General features: G+C 46.5%; 29 non-coding genes across 29 annotated transcripts; 21 read left to right on the top strand and 8 right to left on the bottom strand.

Annotated features, from left to right (window-relative positions):
- Positions 1-355: 355 nt before the first annotated feature.
- On the top strand, positions 356-428 carry trnav-uac (transfer RNA valine (anticodon UAC)). Its single transcript has one exon. It is a non-coding gene; the product is annotated as a tRNA-Val (tRNA).
- Positions 429-902: 474 nt separating this feature from the next.
- Positions 903-974, bottom strand: trnaq-cug (transfer RNA glutamine (anticodon CUG)). The gene has a single exon. It is a non-coding gene; the product is annotated as a tRNA-Gln (tRNA).
- A 151-nt stretch (positions 975-1,125) lies between these two features.
- trnad-guc (transfer RNA aspartic acid (anticodon GUC)) lies at positions 1,126-1,197 on the top strand. The gene has a single exon. It is a non-coding gene; the product is annotated as a tRNA-Asp (tRNA).
- A 522-nt stretch (positions 1,198-1,719) lies between these two features.
- On the top strand, positions 1,720-1,792 carry trnav-uac (transfer RNA valine (anticodon UAC)). The gene has a single exon. It is a non-coding gene; the product is annotated as a tRNA-Val (tRNA).
- A 614-nt stretch (positions 1,793-2,406) lies between these two features.
- trnav-cac (transfer RNA valine (anticodon CAC)) lies at positions 2,407-2,479 on the top strand. Its single transcript has one exon. It is a non-coding gene; the product is annotated as a tRNA-Val (tRNA).
- A 474-nt stretch (positions 2,480-2,953) lies between these two features.
- Positions 2,954-3,025, bottom strand: trnaq-cug (transfer RNA glutamine (anticodon CUG)). The gene has a single exon. It is a non-coding gene; the product is annotated as a tRNA-Gln (tRNA).
- Positions 3,026-3,176: 151 nt separating this feature from the next.
- Positions 3,177-3,248, top strand: trnad-guc (transfer RNA aspartic acid (anticodon GUC)). Its single transcript has one exon. It is a non-coding gene; the product is annotated as a tRNA-Asp (tRNA).
- Positions 3,249-3,770: 522 nt separating this feature from the next.
- Positions 3,771-3,843, top strand: trnav-uac (transfer RNA valine (anticodon UAC)). The gene has a single exon. It is a non-coding gene; the product is annotated as a tRNA-Val (tRNA).
- Positions 3,844-4,457: 614 nt separating this feature from the next.
- trnav-cac (transfer RNA valine (anticodon CAC)) lies at positions 4,458-4,530 on the top strand. The gene has a single exon. It is a non-coding gene; the product is annotated as a tRNA-Val (tRNA).
- A 474-nt stretch (positions 4,531-5,004) lies between these two features.
- Positions 5,005-5,076, bottom strand: trnaq-cug (transfer RNA glutamine (anticodon CUG)). The gene has a single exon. It is a non-coding gene; the product is annotated as a tRNA-Gln (tRNA).
- A 151-nt stretch (positions 5,077-5,227) lies between these two features.
- Positions 5,228-5,299, top strand: trnad-guc (transfer RNA aspartic acid (anticodon GUC)). Its single transcript has one exon. It is a non-coding gene; the product is annotated as a tRNA-Asp (tRNA).
- A 522-nt stretch (positions 5,300-5,821) lies between these two features.
- On the top strand, positions 5,822-5,894 carry trnav-uac (transfer RNA valine (anticodon UAC)). The gene has a single exon. It is a non-coding gene; the product is annotated as a tRNA-Val (tRNA).
- Positions 5,895-7,055: 1,161 nt separating this feature from the next.
- On the bottom strand, positions 7,056-7,127 carry trnaq-cug (transfer RNA glutamine (anticodon CUG)). The gene has a single exon. It is a non-coding gene; the product is annotated as a tRNA-Gln (tRNA).
- Positions 7,128-7,278: 151 nt separating this feature from the next.
- On the top strand, positions 7,279-7,350 carry trnad-guc (transfer RNA aspartic acid (anticodon GUC)). The gene has a single exon. It is a non-coding gene; the product is annotated as a tRNA-Asp (tRNA).
- A 522-nt stretch (positions 7,351-7,872) lies between these two features.
- Positions 7,873-7,945, top strand: trnav-aac (transfer RNA valine (anticodon AAC)). The gene has a single exon. It is a non-coding gene; the product is annotated as a tRNA-Val (tRNA).
- Positions 7,946-8,559: 614 nt separating this feature from the next.
- On the top strand, positions 8,560-8,632 carry trnav-cac (transfer RNA valine (anticodon CAC)). The gene has a single exon. It is a non-coding gene; the product is annotated as a tRNA-Val (tRNA).
- Positions 8,633-9,106: 474 nt separating this feature from the next.
- On the bottom strand, positions 9,107-9,178 carry trnaq-cug (transfer RNA glutamine (anticodon CUG)). Its single transcript has one exon. It is a non-coding gene; the product is annotated as a tRNA-Gln (tRNA).
- A 151-nt stretch (positions 9,179-9,329) lies between these two features.
- Positions 9,330-9,401, top strand: trnad-guc (transfer RNA aspartic acid (anticodon GUC)). Its single transcript has one exon. It is a non-coding gene; the product is annotated as a tRNA-Asp (tRNA).
- A 522-nt stretch (positions 9,402-9,923) lies between these two features.
- trnav-uac (transfer RNA valine (anticodon UAC)) lies at positions 9,924-9,996 on the top strand. Its single transcript has one exon. It is a non-coding gene; the product is annotated as a tRNA-Val (tRNA).
- A 1,161-nt stretch (positions 9,997-11,157) lies between these two features.
- On the bottom strand, positions 11,158-11,229 carry trnaq-cug (transfer RNA glutamine (anticodon CUG)). The gene has a single exon. It is a non-coding gene; the product is annotated as a tRNA-Gln (tRNA).
- A 151-nt stretch (positions 11,230-11,380) lies between these two features.
- trnad-guc (transfer RNA aspartic acid (anticodon GUC)) lies at positions 11,381-11,452 on the top strand. Its single transcript has one exon. It is a non-coding gene; the product is annotated as a tRNA-Asp (tRNA).
- Positions 11,453-11,974: 522 nt separating this feature from the next.
- Positions 11,975-12,047, top strand: trnav-uac (transfer RNA valine (anticodon UAC)). Its single transcript has one exon. It is a non-coding gene; the product is annotated as a tRNA-Val (tRNA).
- A 1,161-nt stretch (positions 12,048-13,208) lies between these two features.
- Positions 13,209-13,280, bottom strand: trnaq-cug (transfer RNA glutamine (anticodon CUG)). Its single transcript has one exon. It is a non-coding gene; the product is annotated as a tRNA-Gln (tRNA).
- Positions 13,281-14,025: 745 nt separating this feature from the next.
- Positions 14,026-14,098, top strand: trnav-uac (transfer RNA valine (anticodon UAC)). The gene has a single exon. It is a non-coding gene; the product is annotated as a tRNA-Val (tRNA).
- Positions 14,099-14,712: 614 nt separating this feature from the next.
- On the top strand, positions 14,713-14,785 carry trnav-cac (transfer RNA valine (anticodon CAC)). Its single transcript has one exon. It is a non-coding gene; the product is annotated as a tRNA-Val (tRNA).
- Positions 14,786-15,259: 474 nt separating this feature from the next.
- Positions 15,260-15,331, bottom strand: trnaq-cug (transfer RNA glutamine (anticodon CUG)). Its single transcript has one exon. It is a non-coding gene; the product is annotated as a tRNA-Gln (tRNA).
- A 151-nt stretch (positions 15,332-15,482) lies between these two features.
- On the top strand, positions 15,483-15,554 carry trnad-guc (transfer RNA aspartic acid (anticodon GUC)). The gene has a single exon. It is a non-coding gene; the product is annotated as a tRNA-Asp (tRNA).
- A 522-nt stretch (positions 15,555-16,076) lies between these two features.
- Positions 16,077-16,149, top strand: trnav-uac (transfer RNA valine (anticodon UAC)). The gene has a single exon. It is a non-coding gene; the product is annotated as a tRNA-Val (tRNA).
- A 614-nt stretch (positions 16,150-16,763) lies between these two features.
- On the top strand, positions 16,764-16,836 carry trnav-cac (transfer RNA valine (anticodon CAC)). The gene has a single exon. It is a non-coding gene; the product is annotated as a tRNA-Val (tRNA).

The following is a 16,836-nucleotide window of genomic DNA, read 5'->3' on the forward strand; positions in this document are numbered from 1 at the left end:
CCATCAGAAGAGATGCTAGTCCAAGAGAACACTGCTTGTGCAGCATTTTCTCTGTTTTACGTGCGTCCCTACTGACAAATAAGTTTCTTGGTCTTGTCTTCTGTAGATTGTGTGCTAGCCAAACAAAGGACATCAAAGAGCTTGTCAACCAGAAGATCAGCTCCCATGACAAGAGATGCAATCTTGAGATCACAATTTGCATTGTCAATACAGCCATAAGTGGGGGAGTGCTTGAAGAATGACACAAATGGGAGTTCCCTCCTTCTCAATAGTCCTACATGATCTGTCATAAAAGTCCACAAATGTAAGAAAGCATTGAAATGCTCCTTTAATTACTACAGGGTACGCAAGCTCAGTTTCCGTAGTGTAGTGGTTATCACGTTCGCCTTACACGCGAAAGGTCCCCGGTCCGAAACCGGGCGAAAACATGAGTCTTTTCCTTCTTTGGTCACAAGGGAATTGATATTCACTCTTTAGACAACTCTGCTTGTCCAGCATTTTCTCTGTTTTACTTGCATCCCTATTGAGAATTAAGTCTCTTGGTTTTGTCTTCTGTAGGTTGTGTGCTAGCCAAACAAAGGACATCAAAGAGCTTGTCAAGAAGAAGATCGGGGCCTTCAGAGGTGGCAAAGGGATTGGAAGTGGGAAGAGTGCAAGAGGAAAAGTTGACTTGAGTCAAGGTGGCTAATGAACGATACAGCAGGAAGCTGAAGTGGAAAGTGCAGCAGAAGAGCATGAGCGAGGTTTGGTGCAGCATGAAGACCATGTGCAGATGAGATCTGTCAACACAAGAGGAGTGGAACTGACTGGGCCACTAACTTGCTCTTCAACTGACTAGATTCTTATGCTAGCGTGTGCTAATGCTAATGTACCTGTGGAGCAAAGTGCTAGAAAGCCAAATGAGGTTCCACTGAGACTTGAACTCAGATCGCTGGATTCAGAGTCCAGAGTGCTAACCATTACACCATGGAACCCTGCCTGAAGCACACAAAAGATCTGTGTCATACAGGCATAAAAGTGTAGTTCCTGGTAAACCGATGGGGATTTCTACACGGCCAGCCAAATTTTACCTGTCATACCTGCTGCGAATCGCAGCTTGACGTGACCATTGCAGTGCTTCAGAGGTCCTCGTTAGTATAGTGGACAGTATCTCCGCCTGTCACGCGGAAGACCGGGGTTCGATTCCCCGACGGGGAGTGAGCAGTTTCCTTCTCTGTTCTGCCTTTTACCTGCAATGACCACACACACCTTAATCGCACACCAGATCCTAGTCAATCTAATAATCTAGTCCTATAATGGGCTTGAAGAAACATGAATTCCACCTGTGCGCTCACAAGTCGAAAAGGTCTTCTCAGAAAGAGCTCCCATCAGAAGAGATGCTAGTCCAAGAGAACACTGCTTGTGCAGCATTTTCTCTGTTTTACGTGCGTCCCTACTGACAAATAAGTTTCTTGGTCTTGTCTTCTGTAGATTGTGTGCTAGCCAAACAAAGGACATCAAAGAGCTTGTCAACCAGAAGATCAGCTCCCATGACAAGAGATGCAATCTTGAGATCACAATTTGCATTGTCAATACAGCCATAAGTGGGGGAGTGCTTGAAGAATGACACAAATGGGAGTTCCCTCCTTCTCAATAGTCCTACATGATCTGTCATAAAAGTCCACAAATGTAAGAAAGCATTGAAATGCTCCTTTAATTACTACGGGGTACGCAAGCTCAGTTTCCGTAGTGTAGTGGTTATCACGTTCGCCTTACACGCGAAAGGTCCCCGGTCCGAAACCGGGCGGAAGCATGCGTCTTTGCTTATGCGTCCTGATATAAAAGTGTCTGACTGCAGGCACTGCTTGAACTTGTGGGGTTCTACTGCTGTTTGGGACACAGACAAGAGAAAGTACTCAAATCTGGTTCAGGTCTCTGACATCTGTAACCTTTGGATGCTCGTCTTGCTAAAGAGTTGTCTATGGCCCAAATTTCTGCAAACTCCACAGACTTCACACAAATCAACAAATCTCCAGTCGCTATATTTCCTGAAGATGGAGGCACAGACTAAGCTCTTGGAAATGACTGGCTCTAGGTGGCCTGCACAGGACTTGGGCCTATTTTCAGCCAATGCCCAAGGCAATGAAACAAATGGGCGCTTTAGGCAACAGTTCTGCTGCCAGAGGTTCTGGGGTTCTTAGGGCAGCATATGTTGAGCTGTGCTTGCTTTAGTGAACTCCTAAATGTCCAAAGTTTAAGTGAGCCTAACATGGAGACTACAGTTCAGACTCCTTGCTAGAGTGCGTCTGTCTCTTCTCCATGGCTCCTTTTACTTCAAGGCCATGATAGGAACATGTCACCAAATTTGTCAGAGTGCGAGATTACTCAGTGAGACACATTGGAAAGCCAAACAAGCTGTCTTTCGGGGTTTCCGTAGTGTAGTGGTTATCACGTTCGCCTCACACGCGAAAGGTCCCCGGTCCGAAACCGGGCGGAAACATGGGTCTTTTCCTTCTTTGGTTACAAGGGAATTGATATTCACTCTTTAGACAACTCTGCTTGTCCAGCATTTTCTCTGTTTTACTTGCATCCCTATTGAGAATTAAGTCTCTTGGTTTTGTCTTCTGTAGGTTGTGTGCTAGCCAAACAAAGGACATCAAAGAGCTTGTCAAGAAGAAGATCGGGGCCTTCAGAGGTGGCAAAGGGATTGGAAGTGGGAAGAGTGCAAGAGGAAAAGTTGACTTGAGTCAAGGTGGCTAATGAACGATACAGCAGGAAGCTGAAGTGGAAAGTGCAGCAGAAGAGCATAAGCGAGGTTTGGTGCAGCATGAAGACCATGTGCAGATGAGATCAGCCAACACAAGAGGAGTGGAACTGACTGGGCCACTAACTTGCTCTTCAACTGACTAGATTCTTATGCTAGCGTGTGCTAATGCTAATGTACCTGTGGAGCAAAGTGCTAGAAAGCCAAATGAGGTTCCACTGAGACTTGAACTCAGATCGCTGGATTCAGAGTCCAGAGTGCTAACCATTACACCATGGAACCCTGCCTGAAGCACACAAAAGATCTGTGTCAAACAGGCATAAAAGTGTAGTTCCTGGTAAACCGATGGGGATTTCTACACGGCCAGCCAAATTTTACCTGTCATACCTGCTGCGAATCGCAGCTTGACGTGACCATTGCAGTGCTTCAGAGGTCCTCGTTAGTATAGTGGACAGTATCTCCGCCTGTCACGCGGAAGACCGGGGTTCGATTCCCCGACGGGGAGTGAGCAGTTTCCTTCTCTGTTCTGCCTTTTACCTGCAATGACCACACACACCTTAATCGCACACCAGATCCTAGTCAATCTAATAATCTAGTCCTATAATGGGCTTGAAGAAACATGAATTCCACCTGTGCGCTCACAAGTCGAAAAGGTCTTCTCAGAAAGAGCTCCCATCAGAAGAGATGCTAGTCCAAGAGAACACTGCTTGTGCAGCATTTTCTCTGTTTTACGTGCGTCCCTACTGACAAATAAGTTTCTTGGTCTTGTCTTCTGTAGATTGTGTGCTAGCCAAACAAAGGACATCAAAGAGCTTGTCAACCAGAAGATCAGCTCCCATGACAAGAGATGCAATCTTGAGATCACAATTTGCATTGTCAATACAGCCATAAGTGGGGGAGTGCTTGAAGAATGACACAAATGGGAGTTCCCTCCTTCTCAATAGTCCTACATGATCTGTCATAAAAGTCCACAAATGTAAGAAAGCATTGAAATGCTCCTTTAATTACTACGGGGTACGCAAGCTCAGTTTCCGTAGTGTAGTGGTTATCACGTTCGCCTTACACGCGAAAGGTCCCCGGTCCGAAACCGGGCGGAAGCATGCGTCTTTGCTTATGCGTCCTGATATAAAAGTGTCTGACTGCAGGCACTGCTTGAACTTGTGGGGTTCTACTGCTGTTTGGGACACAGACAAGAGAAAGTACTCAAATCTGGTTCAGGTCTCTGACATCTGTAACCTTTGGATGCTCGTCTTGCTAAAGAGTTGTCTATGGCCCAAATTTCTGCAAACTCCACAGACTTCACACAAATCAACAAATCTCCAGTCGCTATATTTCCTGAAGATGGAGGCACAGACTAAGCTCTTGGAAATGACTGGCTCTAGGTGGCCTGCACAGGACTTGGGCCTATTTTCAGCCAATGCCCAAGGCAATGAAACAAATGGGCGCTTTAGGCAACAGTTCTGCTGCCAGAGGTTCTGGGGTTCTTAGGGCAGCATATGTTGAGCTGTGCTTGCTTTAGTGAACTCCTAAATGTCCAAAGTTTAAGTGAGCCTAACATGGAGACTACAGTTCAGACTCCTTGCTAGAGTGCGTCTGTCTCTTCTCCATGGCTCCTTTTACTTCAAGGCCATGATAGGAACATGTCACCAAATTTGTCAGAGTGCGAGATTACTCAGTGAGACACATTGGAAAGCCAAACAAGCTGTCTTTCGGGGTTTCCGTAGTGTAGTGGTTATCACGTTCGCCTCACACGCGAAAGGTCCCCGGTCCGAAACCGGGCGGAAACATGGGTCTTTTCCTTCTTTGGTTACAAGGGAATTGATATTCACTCTTTAGACAACTCTGCTTGTCCAGCATTTTCTCTGTTTTACTTGCATCCCTATTGAGAATTAAGTCTCTTGGTTTTGTCTTCTGTAGGTTGTGTGCTAGCCAAACAAAGGACATCAAAGAGCTTGTCAAGAAGAAGATCGGGGCCTTCAGAGGTGGCAAAGGGATTGGAAGTGGGAAGAGTGCAAGAGGAAAAGTTGACTTGAGTCAAGGTGGCTAATGAACGATACAGCAGGAAGCTGAAGTGGAAAGTGCAGCAGAAGAGCATGAGCGAGGTTTGGTGCAGCATGAAGACCATGTGCAGATGAGATCAGCCAACACAAGAGGAGTGGAACTGACTGGGCCACTAACTTGCTCTTCAACTGACTAGATTCTTATGCTAGCGTGTGCTAATGCTAATGTACCTGTGGAGCAAAGTGCTAGAAAGCCAAATGAGGTTCCACTGAGACTTGAACTCAGATCGCTGGATTCAGAGTCCAGAGTGCTAACCATTACACCATGGAACCCTGCCTGAAGCACACAAAAGATCTGTGTCAAACAGGCATAAAAGTGTAGTTCCTGGTAAACCGATGGGGATTTCTACACGGCCAGCCAAATTTTACCTGTCATACCTGCTGCGAATCGCAGCTTGACGTGACCATTGCAGTGCTTCAGAGGTCCTCGTTAGTATAGTGGACAGTATCTCCGCCTGTCACGCGGAAGACCGGGGTTCGATTCCCCGACGGGGAGTGAGCAGTTTCCTTCTCTGTTCTGCCTTTTACCTGCAATGACCACACACACCTTAATCGCACACCAGATCCTAGTCAATCTAATAATCTAGTCCTATAATGGGCTTGAAGAAACATGAATTCCACCTGTGCGCTCACAAGTCGAAAAGGTCTTCTCAGAAAGAGCTCCCATCAGAAGAGATGCTAGTCCAAGAGAACACTGCTTGTGCAGCATTTTCTCTGTTTTACGTGCGTCCCTACTGACAAATAAGTTTCTTGGTCTTGTCTTCTGTAGATTGTGTGCTAGCCAAACAAAGGACATCAAAGAGCTTGTCAACCAGAAGATCAGCTCCCATGACAAGAGATGCAATCTTGAGATCACAATTTGCATTGTCAATACAGCCATAAGTGGGGGAGTGCTTGAAGAATGACACAAATGGGAGTTCCCTCCTTCTCAATAGTCCTACATGATCTGTCATAAAAGTCCACAAATGTAAGAAAGCATTGAAATGCTCCTTTAATTACTACGGGGTACGCAAGCTCAGTTTCCGTAGTGTAGTGGTTATCACGTTCGCCTTACACGCGAAAGGTCCCCGGTCCGAAACCGGGCGGAAGCATGCGTCTTTACTTATGCGTCCTGATATAAAAGTGTCTGACTGCAGGCACTGCTTGAACTTGTGGGGTTCTACTGCTGTTTGGGACACAGACAAGAGAAAGTACTCAAATCTGGTTCAGGTCTCTGACATCTGTAACCTTTGGATGCTCGTCTTGCTAAAGAGTTGTCTATGGCCCAAATTTCTGCAAACTCCACAGACTTCACACAAATCAACAAATCTCCAGTCGCTATATTTCCTGAAGATGGAGGCACAGACTAAGCTCTTGGAAATGACTGGCTCTAGGTGGCCTGCACAGGACTTGGGCCTATTTTCAGCCAATGCCCAAGGCAATGAAACAAATGGGCGCTTTAGGCAACAGTTCTGCTGCCAGAGGTTCTGGGGTTCTTAGGGCAGCATATGTTGAGCTGTGCTTGCTTTAGTGAACTCCTAAATGTCCAAAGTTTAAGTGAGCCTAACATGGAGACTACAGTTCAGACTCCTTGCTAGAGTGCGTCTGTCTCTTCTCCATGGCTCCTTTTACTTCAAGGCCATGATAGGAACATGTCACCAAATTTGTCAGAGTGCGAGATTACTCAGTGAGACACATTGGAAAGCCAAACAAGCTGTCTTTTGGGGTTTCCGTAGTGTTGTGGTTATCACATTCGCCTCACACGCGAAAGGTCCCCGGTCCGAAACCGGGCGGAAACATGGGTCTTTTCCTTCTTTGGTTACAAGGGAATTGATATTCACTCTTTAGACAACTCTGCTTGTCCAGCATTTTCTCTGTTTTACTTGCATCCCTATTGAGAATTAAGTCTCTTGGTTTTGTCTTCTGTAGGTTGTGTGCTAGCCAAACAAAGGACATCAAAGAGCTTGTCAAGAAGAAGATCGGGGCCTTCAGAGGTGGCAAAGGGATTGGAAGTGGGAAGAGTGCAAGAGGAAAAGTTGACTTGAGTCAAGGTGGCTAATGAACGATACAGCAGGAAGCTGAAGTGGAAAGTGCAGCAGAAGAGCATGAGCGAGGTTTGGTGCAGCATGAAGACCATGTGCAGATGAGATCAGCCAACACAAGAGGAGTGGAACTGACTGGGCCACTAACTTGCTCTTCAACTGACTAGATTCTTATGCTAGCGTGTGCTAATGCTAATGTACCTGTGGAGCAAAGTGCTAGAAAGCCAAATGAGGTTCCACTGAGACTTGAACTCAGATCGCTGGATTCAGAGTCCAGAGTGCTAACCATTACACCATGGAACCCTGCCTGAAGCACACAAAAGATCTGTGTCAAACAGGCATAAAAGTGTAGTTCCTGGTAAACCGATGGGGATTTCTACACGGCCAGCCAAATTTTACCTGTCATACCTGCTGCGAATCGCAGCTTGACGTGACCATTGCAGTGCTTCAGAGGTCCTCGTTAGTATAGTGGACAGTATCTCCGCCTGTCACGCGGAAGACCGGGGTTCGATTCCCCGACGGGGAGTGAGCAGTTTCCTTCTCTGTTCTGCCTTTTACCTGCAATGACCACACACACCTTAATCGCACACCAGATCCTAGTCAATCTAATAATCTAGTCCTATAATGGGCTTGAAGAAACATGAATTCCACCTGTGCGCTCACAAGTCGAAAAGGTCTTCTCAGAAAGAGCTCCCATCAGAAGAGATGCTAGTCCAAGAGAACACTGCTTGTGCAGCATTTTCTCTGTTTTACGTGCGTCCCTACTGACAAATAAGTTTCTTGGTCTTGTCTTCTGTAGATTGTGTGCTAGCCAAACAAAGGACATCAAAGAGCTTGTCAACCAGAAGATCAGCTCCCATGACAAGAGATGCAATCTTGAGATCACAATTTGCATTGTCAATACAGCCATAAGTGGGGGAGTGCTTGAAGAATGACACAAATGGGAGTTCCCTCCTTCTCAATAGTCCTACATGATCTGTCATAAAAGTCCACAAATGTAAGAAAGCATTGAAATGCTCCTTTAATTACTACGGGGTACGCAAGCTCAGTTTCCGTAGTGTAGTGGTTATCACGTTCGCCTAACACGCGAAAGGTCCCCGGTCCGAAACCGGGCGGAAGCATGCGTCTTTGCTTATGCGTCCTGATATAAAAGTGTCTGACTGCAGGCACTGCTTGAACTTGTGGGGTTCTACTGCTGTTTGGGACACAGACAAGAGAAAGTACTCAAATCTGGTTCAGGTCTCTGACATCTGTAACCTTTGGATGCTCGTCTTGCTAAAGAGTTGTCTATGGCCCAAATTTCTGCAAACTCCACAGACTTCACACAAATCAACAAATCTCCAGTCGCTATATTTCCTGAAGATGGAGGCACAGACTAAGCTCTTGGAAATGACTGGCTCTAGGTGGCCTGCACAGGACTTGGGCCTATTTTCAGCCAATGCCCAAGGCAATGAAACAAATGGGCGCTTTAGGCAACAGTTCTGCTGCCAGAGGTTCTGGGGTTCTTAGGGCAGCATATGTTGAGCTGTGCTTGCTTTAGTGAACTCCTAAATGTCCAAAGTTTAAGTGAGCCTAACATGGAGACTACAGTTCAGACTCCTTGCTAGAGTGCGTCTGTCTCTTCTCCATGGCTCCTTTTACTTCAAGGCCATGATAGGAACATGTCACCAAATTTGTCAGAGTGCGAGATTACTCAGTGAGACACATTGGAAAGCCAAACAAGCTGTCTTTCGGGGTTTCCGTAGTGTAGTGGTTATCACGTTCGCCTCACACGCGAAAGGTCCCCGGTCCGAAACCGGGCGGAAACATGGGTCTTTTCCTTCTTTGGTTACAAGGGAATTGATATTCACTCTTTAGACAACTCTGCTTGTCCAGCATTTTCTCTGTTTTACTTGCATCCCTATTGAGAATTAAGTCTCTTGGTTTTGTCTTCTGTAGGTTGTGTGCTAGCCAAACAAAGGACATCAAAGAGCTTGTCAAGAAGAAGATCGGGGCCTTCAGAGGTGGCAAAGGGATTGGAAGTGGGAAGAGTGCAAGAGGAAAAGTTGACTTGAGTCAAGGTGGCTAATGAACGATACAGCAGGAAGCTGAAGTGGAAAGTGCAGCAGAAGAGCATGAGCGAGGTTTGGTGCAGCATGAAGACCATGTGCAGATGAGATCAGCCAACACAAGAGGAGTGGAACTGACTGGGCCACTAACTTGCTCTTCAACTGACTAGATTCTTATGCTAGCGTGTGCTAATGCTAATGTACCTGTGGAGCAAAGTGCTAGAAAGCCAAATGAGGTTCCACTGAGACTTGAACTCAGATCGCTGGATTCAGAGTCCAGAGTGCTAACCATTACACCATGGAACCCTGCCTGAAGCACACAAAAGATCTGTGTCAAACAGGCATAAAAGTGTAGTTCCTGGTAAACCGATGGGGATTTCTACACGGCCAGCCAAATTTTACCTGTCATACCTGCTGCGAATCGCAGCTTGACGTGACCATTGCAGTGCTTCAGAGGTCCTCGTTAGTATAGTGGACAGTATCTCCGCCTGTCACGCGGAAGACCGGGGTTCGATTCCCCGACGGGGAGTGAGCAGTTTCCTTCTCTGTTCTGCCTTTTACCTGCAATGACCACACACACCTTAATCGCACACCAGATCCTAGTCAATCTAATAATCTAGTCCTATAATGGGCTTGAAGAAACATGAATTCCACCTGTGCGCTCACAAGTCGAAAAGGTCTTCTCAGAAAGAGCTCCCATCAGAAGAGATGCTAGTCCAAGAGAACACTGCTTGTGCAGCATTTTCTCTGTTTTACGTGCGTCCCTACTGACAAATAAGTTTCTTGGTCTTGTCTTCTGTAGATTGTGTGCTAGCCAAACAAAGGACATCAAAGAGCTTGTCAACCAGAAGATCAGCTCCCATGACAAGAGATGCAATCTTGAGATCACAATTTGCATTGTCAATACAGCCATAAGTGGGGGAGTGCTTGAAGAATGACACAAATGGGAGTTCCCTCCTTCTCAATAGTCCTACATGATCTGTCATAAAAGTCCACAAATGTAAGAAAGCATTGAAATGCTCCTTTAATTACTACGGGGTACGCAAGCTCAGTTTCCGTAGTGTAGTGGTTATCACGTTCGCCTTACACGCGAAAGGTCCCCGGTCCGAAACCGGGCGGAAGCATGCGTCTTTGCTTATGCGTCCTGATATAAAAGTGTCTGACTGCAGGCACTGCTTGAACTTGTGGGGTTCTACTGCTGTTTGGGACACAGACAAGAGAAAGTACTCAAATCTGGTTCAGGTCTCTGACATCTGTAACCTTTGGATGCTCGTCTTGCTAAAGAGTTGTCTATGGCCCAAATTTCTGCAAACTCCACAGACTTCACACAAATCAACAAATCTCCAGTCGCTATATTTCCTGAAGATGGAGGCACAGACTAAGCTCTTGGAAATGACTGGCTCTAGGTGGCCTGCACAGGACTTGGGCCTATTTTCAGCCAATGCCCAAGGCAATGAAACAAATGGGCGCTTTAGGCAACAGTTCTGCTGCCAGAGGTTCTGGGGTTCTTAGGGCAGCATATGTTGAGCTGTGCTTGCTTTAGTGAACTCCTAAATGTCCAAAGTTTAAGTGAGCCTAACATGGAGACTACAGTTCAGACTCCTTGCTAGAGTGCGTCTGTCTCTTCTCCGTGGCTCCTTTTACTTCAAGGCCATGATAGGAACATGTCACCAAATTTGTCAGAGTGCGAGATTACTCAGTGAGACACATTGGAAAGCCAAACAAGCTGTCTTTTGGGGTTTCCGTAGTGTTGTGGTTATCACGTTCGCCTCACACGCGAAAGGTCCCCGGTCCGAAACCGGGCGGAAACATGGGTCTTTTCCTTCTTTGGTTACAAGGGAATTGATATTCACTCTTTAGACAACTCTGCTTGTCCAGCATTTTCTCTGTTTTACTTGCATCCCTATTGAGAATTAAGTCTCTTGGTTTTGTCTTCTGTAGGTTGTGTGCTAGCCAAACAAAGGACATCAAAGAGCTTGTCAAGAAGAAGATCGGGGCCTTCAGAGGTGGCAAAGGGATTGGAAGTGGGAAGAGTGCAAGAGGAAAAGTTGACTTGAGTCAAGGTGGCTAATGAACGATACAGCAGGAAGCTGAAGTGGAAAGTGCAGCAGAAGAGCATGAGCGAGGTTTGGTGCAGCATGAAGACCATGTGCAGATGAGATCAGCCAACACAAGAGGAGTGGAACTGACTGGGCCACTAACTTGCTCTTCAACTGACTAGATTCTTATGCTAGCGTGTGCTAATGCTAATGTACCTGTGGAGCAAAGTGCTAGAAAGCCAAATGAGGTTCCACTGAGACTTGAACTCAGATCGCTGGATTCAGAGTCCAGAGTGCTAACCATTACACCATGGAACCCTGCCTGAAGCACACAAAAGATCTGTGTCAAACAGGCATAAAAGTGTAGTTCCTGGTAAACCGATGGGGATTTCTACACGGCCAGCCAAATTTTACCTGTCATACCTGCTGCGAATCGCAGCTTGACGTGACCATTGCAGTGCTTCAGAGGTCCTCGTTAGTATAGTGGACAGTATCTCCGCCTGTCACGCGGAAGACCGGGGTTCGATTCCCCGACGGGGAGTGAGCAGTTTCCTTCTCTGTTCTGCCTTTTACCTGCAATGACCACACACACCTTAATCGCACACCAGATCCTAGTCAATCTAATAATCTAGTCCTATAATGGGCTTGAAGAAACATGAATTCCACCTGTGCGCTCACAAGTCGAAAAGGTCTTCTCAGAAAGAGCTCCCATCAGAAGAGATGCTAGTCCAAGAGAACACTGCTTGTGCAGCATTTTCTCTGTTTTACGTGCGTCCCTACTGACAAATAAGTTTCTTGGTCTTGTCTTCTGTAGATTGTGTGCTAGCCAAACAAAGGACATCAAAGAGCTTGTCAACCAGAAGATCAGCTCCCATGACAAGAGATGCAATCTTGAGATCACAATTTGCATTGTCAATACAGCCATAAGTGGGGGAGTGCTTGAAGAATGACACAAATGGGAGTTCCCTCCTTCTCAATAGTCCTACATGATCTGTCATAAAAGTCCACAAATGTAAGAAAGCATTGAAATGCTCCTTTAATTACTACGGGGTACGCAAGCTCAGTTTCCGTAGTGTAGTGGTTATCACGTTCGCCTTACACGCGAAAGGTCCCCGGTCCGAAACCGGGCGGAAGCATGCGTCTTTGCTTATGCGTCCTGATATAAAAGTGTCTGACTGCAGGCACTGCTTGAACTTGTGGGGTTCTACTGCTGTTTGGGACACAGACAAGAGAAAGTACTCAAATCTGGTTCAGGTCTCTGACATCTGTAACCTTTGGATGCTCGTCTTGCTAAAGAGTTGTCTATGGCCCAAATTTCTGCAAACTCCACAGACTTCACACAAATCAACAAATCTCCAGTCGCTATATTTCCTGAAGATGGAGGCACAGACTAAGCTCTTGGAAATGACTGGCTCTAGGTGGCCTGCACAGGACTTGGGCCTATTTTCAGCCAATGCCCAAGGCAATGAAACAAATGGGCGCTTTAGGCAACAGTTCTGCTGCCAGAGGTTCTGGGGTTCTTAGGGCAGCATATGTTGAGCTGTGCTTGCTTTAGTGAACTCCTAAATGTCCAAAGTTTAAGTGAGCCTAACATGGAGACTACAGTTCAGACTCCTTGCTAGAGTGCGTCTGTCTCTTCTCCGTGGCTCCTTTTACTTCAAGGCCATGATAGGAACATGTCACCAAATTTGTCAGAGTGCGAGATTACTCAGTGAGACACATTGGAAAGCCAAACAAGCTGTCTTTTGGGGTTTCCGTAGTGTTGTGGTTATCACGTTCGCCTCACACGCGAAAGGTCCCCGGTCCGAAACCGGGCGGAAACATGGGTCTTTTCCTTCTTTGGTTACAAGGGAATTGATATTCACTCTTTAGACAACTCTGCTTGTCCAGCATTTTCTCTGTTTTACTTGCATCCCTATTGAGAATTAAGTCTCTTGGTTTTGTCTTCTGTAGGTTGTGTGCTAGCCAAACAAAGGACATCAAAGAGCTTGTCAAGAAGAAGATCGGGGCCTTCAGAGGTGGCAAAGGGATTGGAAGTGGGAAGAGTGCAAGAGGAAAAGTTGACTTGAGTCAAGGTGGCTAATGAACGATACAGCAGGAAGCTGAAGTGGAAAGTGCAGCAGAAGAGCATGAGCGAGGTTTGGTGCAGCATGAAGACCATGTGCAGATGAGATCAGCCAACACAAGAGGAGTGGAACTGACTGGGCCACTAACTTGCTCTTCAACTGACTAGATTCTTATGCTAGCGTGTGCTAATGCTAATGTACCTGTGGAGCAAAGTGCTAGAAAGCCAAATGAGGTTCCACTGAGACTTGAACTCAGATCGCTGGATTCAGAGTCCAGAGTGCTAACCATTACACCATGGAACCCTGCCTGAAGCACACAAAAGATCTGTGTCAAACAGGCATAAAAGTGTAGTTCCTGGTAAACCGATGGGGATTTCTACACGGCCAGCCAAATTTTACCTGTCATACCTGCTGCGAATCGCAGCTTGACGTGACCATTGCAGTGCTTCAGAGGTCCTCGTTAGTATAGTGGACAGTATCGCCGCCTGTCACGCGGAAGACCGGGGTTCGATTCCCCGACGGGGAGTGAGCAGTTTCCTTCTCTGTTCTGCCTTTTACCTGCAATGACCACACACACCTTAATCGCACACCAGATCCTAGTCAATCTAATAATCTAGTCCTATAATGGGCTTGAAGAAACATGAATTCCACCTGTGCGCTCACAAGTCGAAAAGGTCTTCTCAGAAAGAGCTCCCATCAGAAGAGATGCTAGTCCAAGAGAACACTGCTTGTGCAGCATTTTCTCTGTTTTACGTGTGTCCCTACTGACAAATAAGTTTCTTGGTCTTGTCTTCTGTAGATTGTGTGCTAGCCAAACAAAGGACATCAAAGAGCTTGTCAACCAGAAGATCAGCTCCCATGACAAGAGATGCAATCTTGAGATCACAATTTGCATTGTCAATACAGCCATAAGTGGGGGAGTGCTTGAAGAATGACACAAATGGGAGTTCCCTCCTTCTCAATAGTCCTACATGATCTGTCATAAAAGTCCACAAATGTAAGAAAGCATTAAAATGCTCCTTTAATTACTACGGGGTACGCAAGCTCAGTTTCCGTAGTGTAGTGGTTATCACGTTCGCCTTACACGCGAAAGGTCCCCGGTCCGAAACCGGGCGGAAGCATGCGTCTTTGCTTATGCGTCCTGATATAAAAGTGTCTGACTGCAGGCACTGCTTGAACTTGTGGGGTTCTACTGCTGTTTGGGACACAGACAAGAGAAAGTACTCAAATCTGGTTCAGGTCTCTGACATCTGTAACCTTTGGATGCTCGTCTTGCTAAAGAGTTGTCTATGGCCCAAATTTCTGCAAACTCCACAGACTTCACACAAATCAACAAATCTCCAGTCGCTATATTTCCTGAAGATGGAGGCACAGACTAAGCTCTTGGAAATGACTGGCTCTAGGTGGCCTGCACAGGACTTGGGCCTATTTTCAGCCAATGCCCAAGGCAATGAAACAAATGGGCGCTTTAGGCAACAGTTCTGCTGCCAGAGGTTCTGGGGTTCTTAGGGCAGCATATGTTGAGCTGTGCTTGCTTTAGTGAACTCCTAAATGTCCAAAGTTTAAGTGAGCCTAACATGGAGACTACAGTTCAGACTCCTTGCTAGAGTGCGTCTGTCTCTTCTCCATGGCTCCTTTTACTTCAAGGCCATGATAGGAACATGTCACCAAATTTGTCAGAGTGCGAGATTACTCAGTGAGACACATTGGAAAGCCAAACAAGCTGTCTTTCGGGGTTTCCGTAGTGTAGTGGTTATCACGTTCGCCTCACACGCGAAAGGTCCCCGGTCCGAAACCGGGCGGAAACATGGGTCTTTTCCTTCTTTGGTTACAAGGGAATTGATATTCACTCTTTAGACAACTCTGCTTGTCCAGCATTTTCTCTGTTTTACTTGCATCCCTATTGAGAATTAAGTCTCTTGGTTTTGTCTTCTGTAGGTTGTGTGCTAGCCAAACAAAGGACATCAAAGAGCTTGTCAAGAAGAAGATCGGGGCCTTCAGAGGTGGCAAAGGGATTGGAAGTGGGAAGAGTGCAAGAGGAAAAGTTGACTTGAGTCAAGGTGGCTAATGAACGATACAGCAGGAAGCTGAAGTGGAAAGTGCAGCAGAAGAGCATGAGCGAGGTTTGGTGCAGCATGAAGACCATGTGCAGATGAGATCAGCCAACACAAGAGGAGTGGAACTGACTGGGCCACTAACTTGCTCTTCAACTGACTAGATTCTTATGCTAGGGTGTGCTAATGCTAATGTACCTGTGGAGCAAAGTGCTAGAAAGCCAAATGAGGTTCCACTGAGACTTGAACTCAGATCGCTGGATTCAGAGTCCAGAGTGCTAACCATTACACCATGGAACCCTGCCTGAAGCACACAAAAGATCTGTGTCAAACAGGCATAAAAGTGTAGTTCCTGGTAAACCGATGGGGATTTCTACACGGCCAGCCAAATTTTACCTGTCATACCTGCTGCGAATCGCAGCTTGACGTGACCATTGCAGTGCTTCAGAGGTCCTCGTTAGTATAGTGGACAGTATCTCCGCCTGTCACGCGGAAGACCGGGGTTCGATTCCCCGACGGGGAGTGAGCAGTTTCCTTCTCTGTTCTGCCTTTTACCTGCAATGACCACACACACCTTAATCGCACACCAGATCCTAGTCAATCTAATAATCTAGTCCTATAATGGGCTTGAAGAAACATGAATTCCACCTGTGCGCTCACAAGTCGAAAAGGTCTTCTCAGAAAGAGCTCCCATCAGAAGAGATGCTAGTCCAAGAGAACACTGCTTGTGCAGCATTTTCTCTGTTTTACGTGCGTCCCTACTGACAAATAAGTTTCTTGGTCTTGTCTTCTGTAGATTGTGTGCTAGCCAAACAAAGGACATCAAAGAGCTTGTCAACCAGAAGATCAGCTCCCATGACAAGAGATGCAATCTTGAGATCACAATTTGCATTGTCAATACAGCCATAAGTGGGGGAGTGCTTGAAGAATGACACAAATGGGAGTTCCCTCCTTCTCAATAGTCCTACATGATCTGTCATAAAAGTCCACAAATGTAAGAAAGCATTGAAATGCTCCTTTAATTACTACGGGGTACGCAAGCTCAGTTTCCGTAGTGTAGTGGTTATCACGTTCGCCTTACACGCGAAAGGTCCCCGGTCCGAAACCGGGCGGAAGCATGCGTCTTTGCTTATGCGTCCTGATATAAAAGTGTCTGACTGCAGGCACTGCTTGAACTTGTGGGGTTCTACTGCTGTTTGGGACACAGACAAGAGAAAGTACTCAAATCTGGTTCAGGTCTCTGACATCTGTAACCTTTGGATGCTCGTCTTGCTAAAGAGTTGTCTATGGCCCAAATTTCTGCAAACTCCACAGACTTCACACAAATCAACAAATCTCCAGTCGCTATATTTCCTGAAGATGGAGGCACAGACTAAGCTCTTGGAAATGACTGGCTCTAGGTGGCCTGCACAGGACTTGGGCCTATTTTCAGCCAATGCCCAAGGCAATGAAACAAATGGGCGCTTTAGGCAACAGTTCTGCTGCCAGAGGTTCTGGGGTTCTTAGGGCAGCATATGTTGAGCTGTGCTTGCTTTAGTGAACTCCTAAATGTCCAAAGTTTAAGTGAGCCTAACATGGAGACTACAGTTCAGACTCCTTGCTAGAGTGCGTCTGTCTCTTCTCCATGGCTCCTTTTACTTCAAGGCCATGATAGGAACATGTCACCAAATTTGTCAGAGTGCGAGATTACTCAGTGAGACACATTGGAAAGCCAAACAAGCTGTCTTTCGGGGTTTCCGTAGTGTAGTGGTTATCACGTTCGCCTCACACGCGAAAGGTCCCCGGTCCGAAACCGGGCGGAAACA

This window comes from Copadichromis virginalis, linkage group LG8 (genome assembly GCF_057382275.1).
Source record: "Copadichromis virginalis isolate Kocher_CV1m ecotype Utaka linkage group LG8, C_Virginalis_male_GT1.1, whole genome shotgun sequence".
NCBI classification, from domain to species: Eukaryota; Metazoa; Chordata; class Actinopteri; order Cichliformes; family Cichlidae; genus Copadichromis; species Copadichromis virginalis.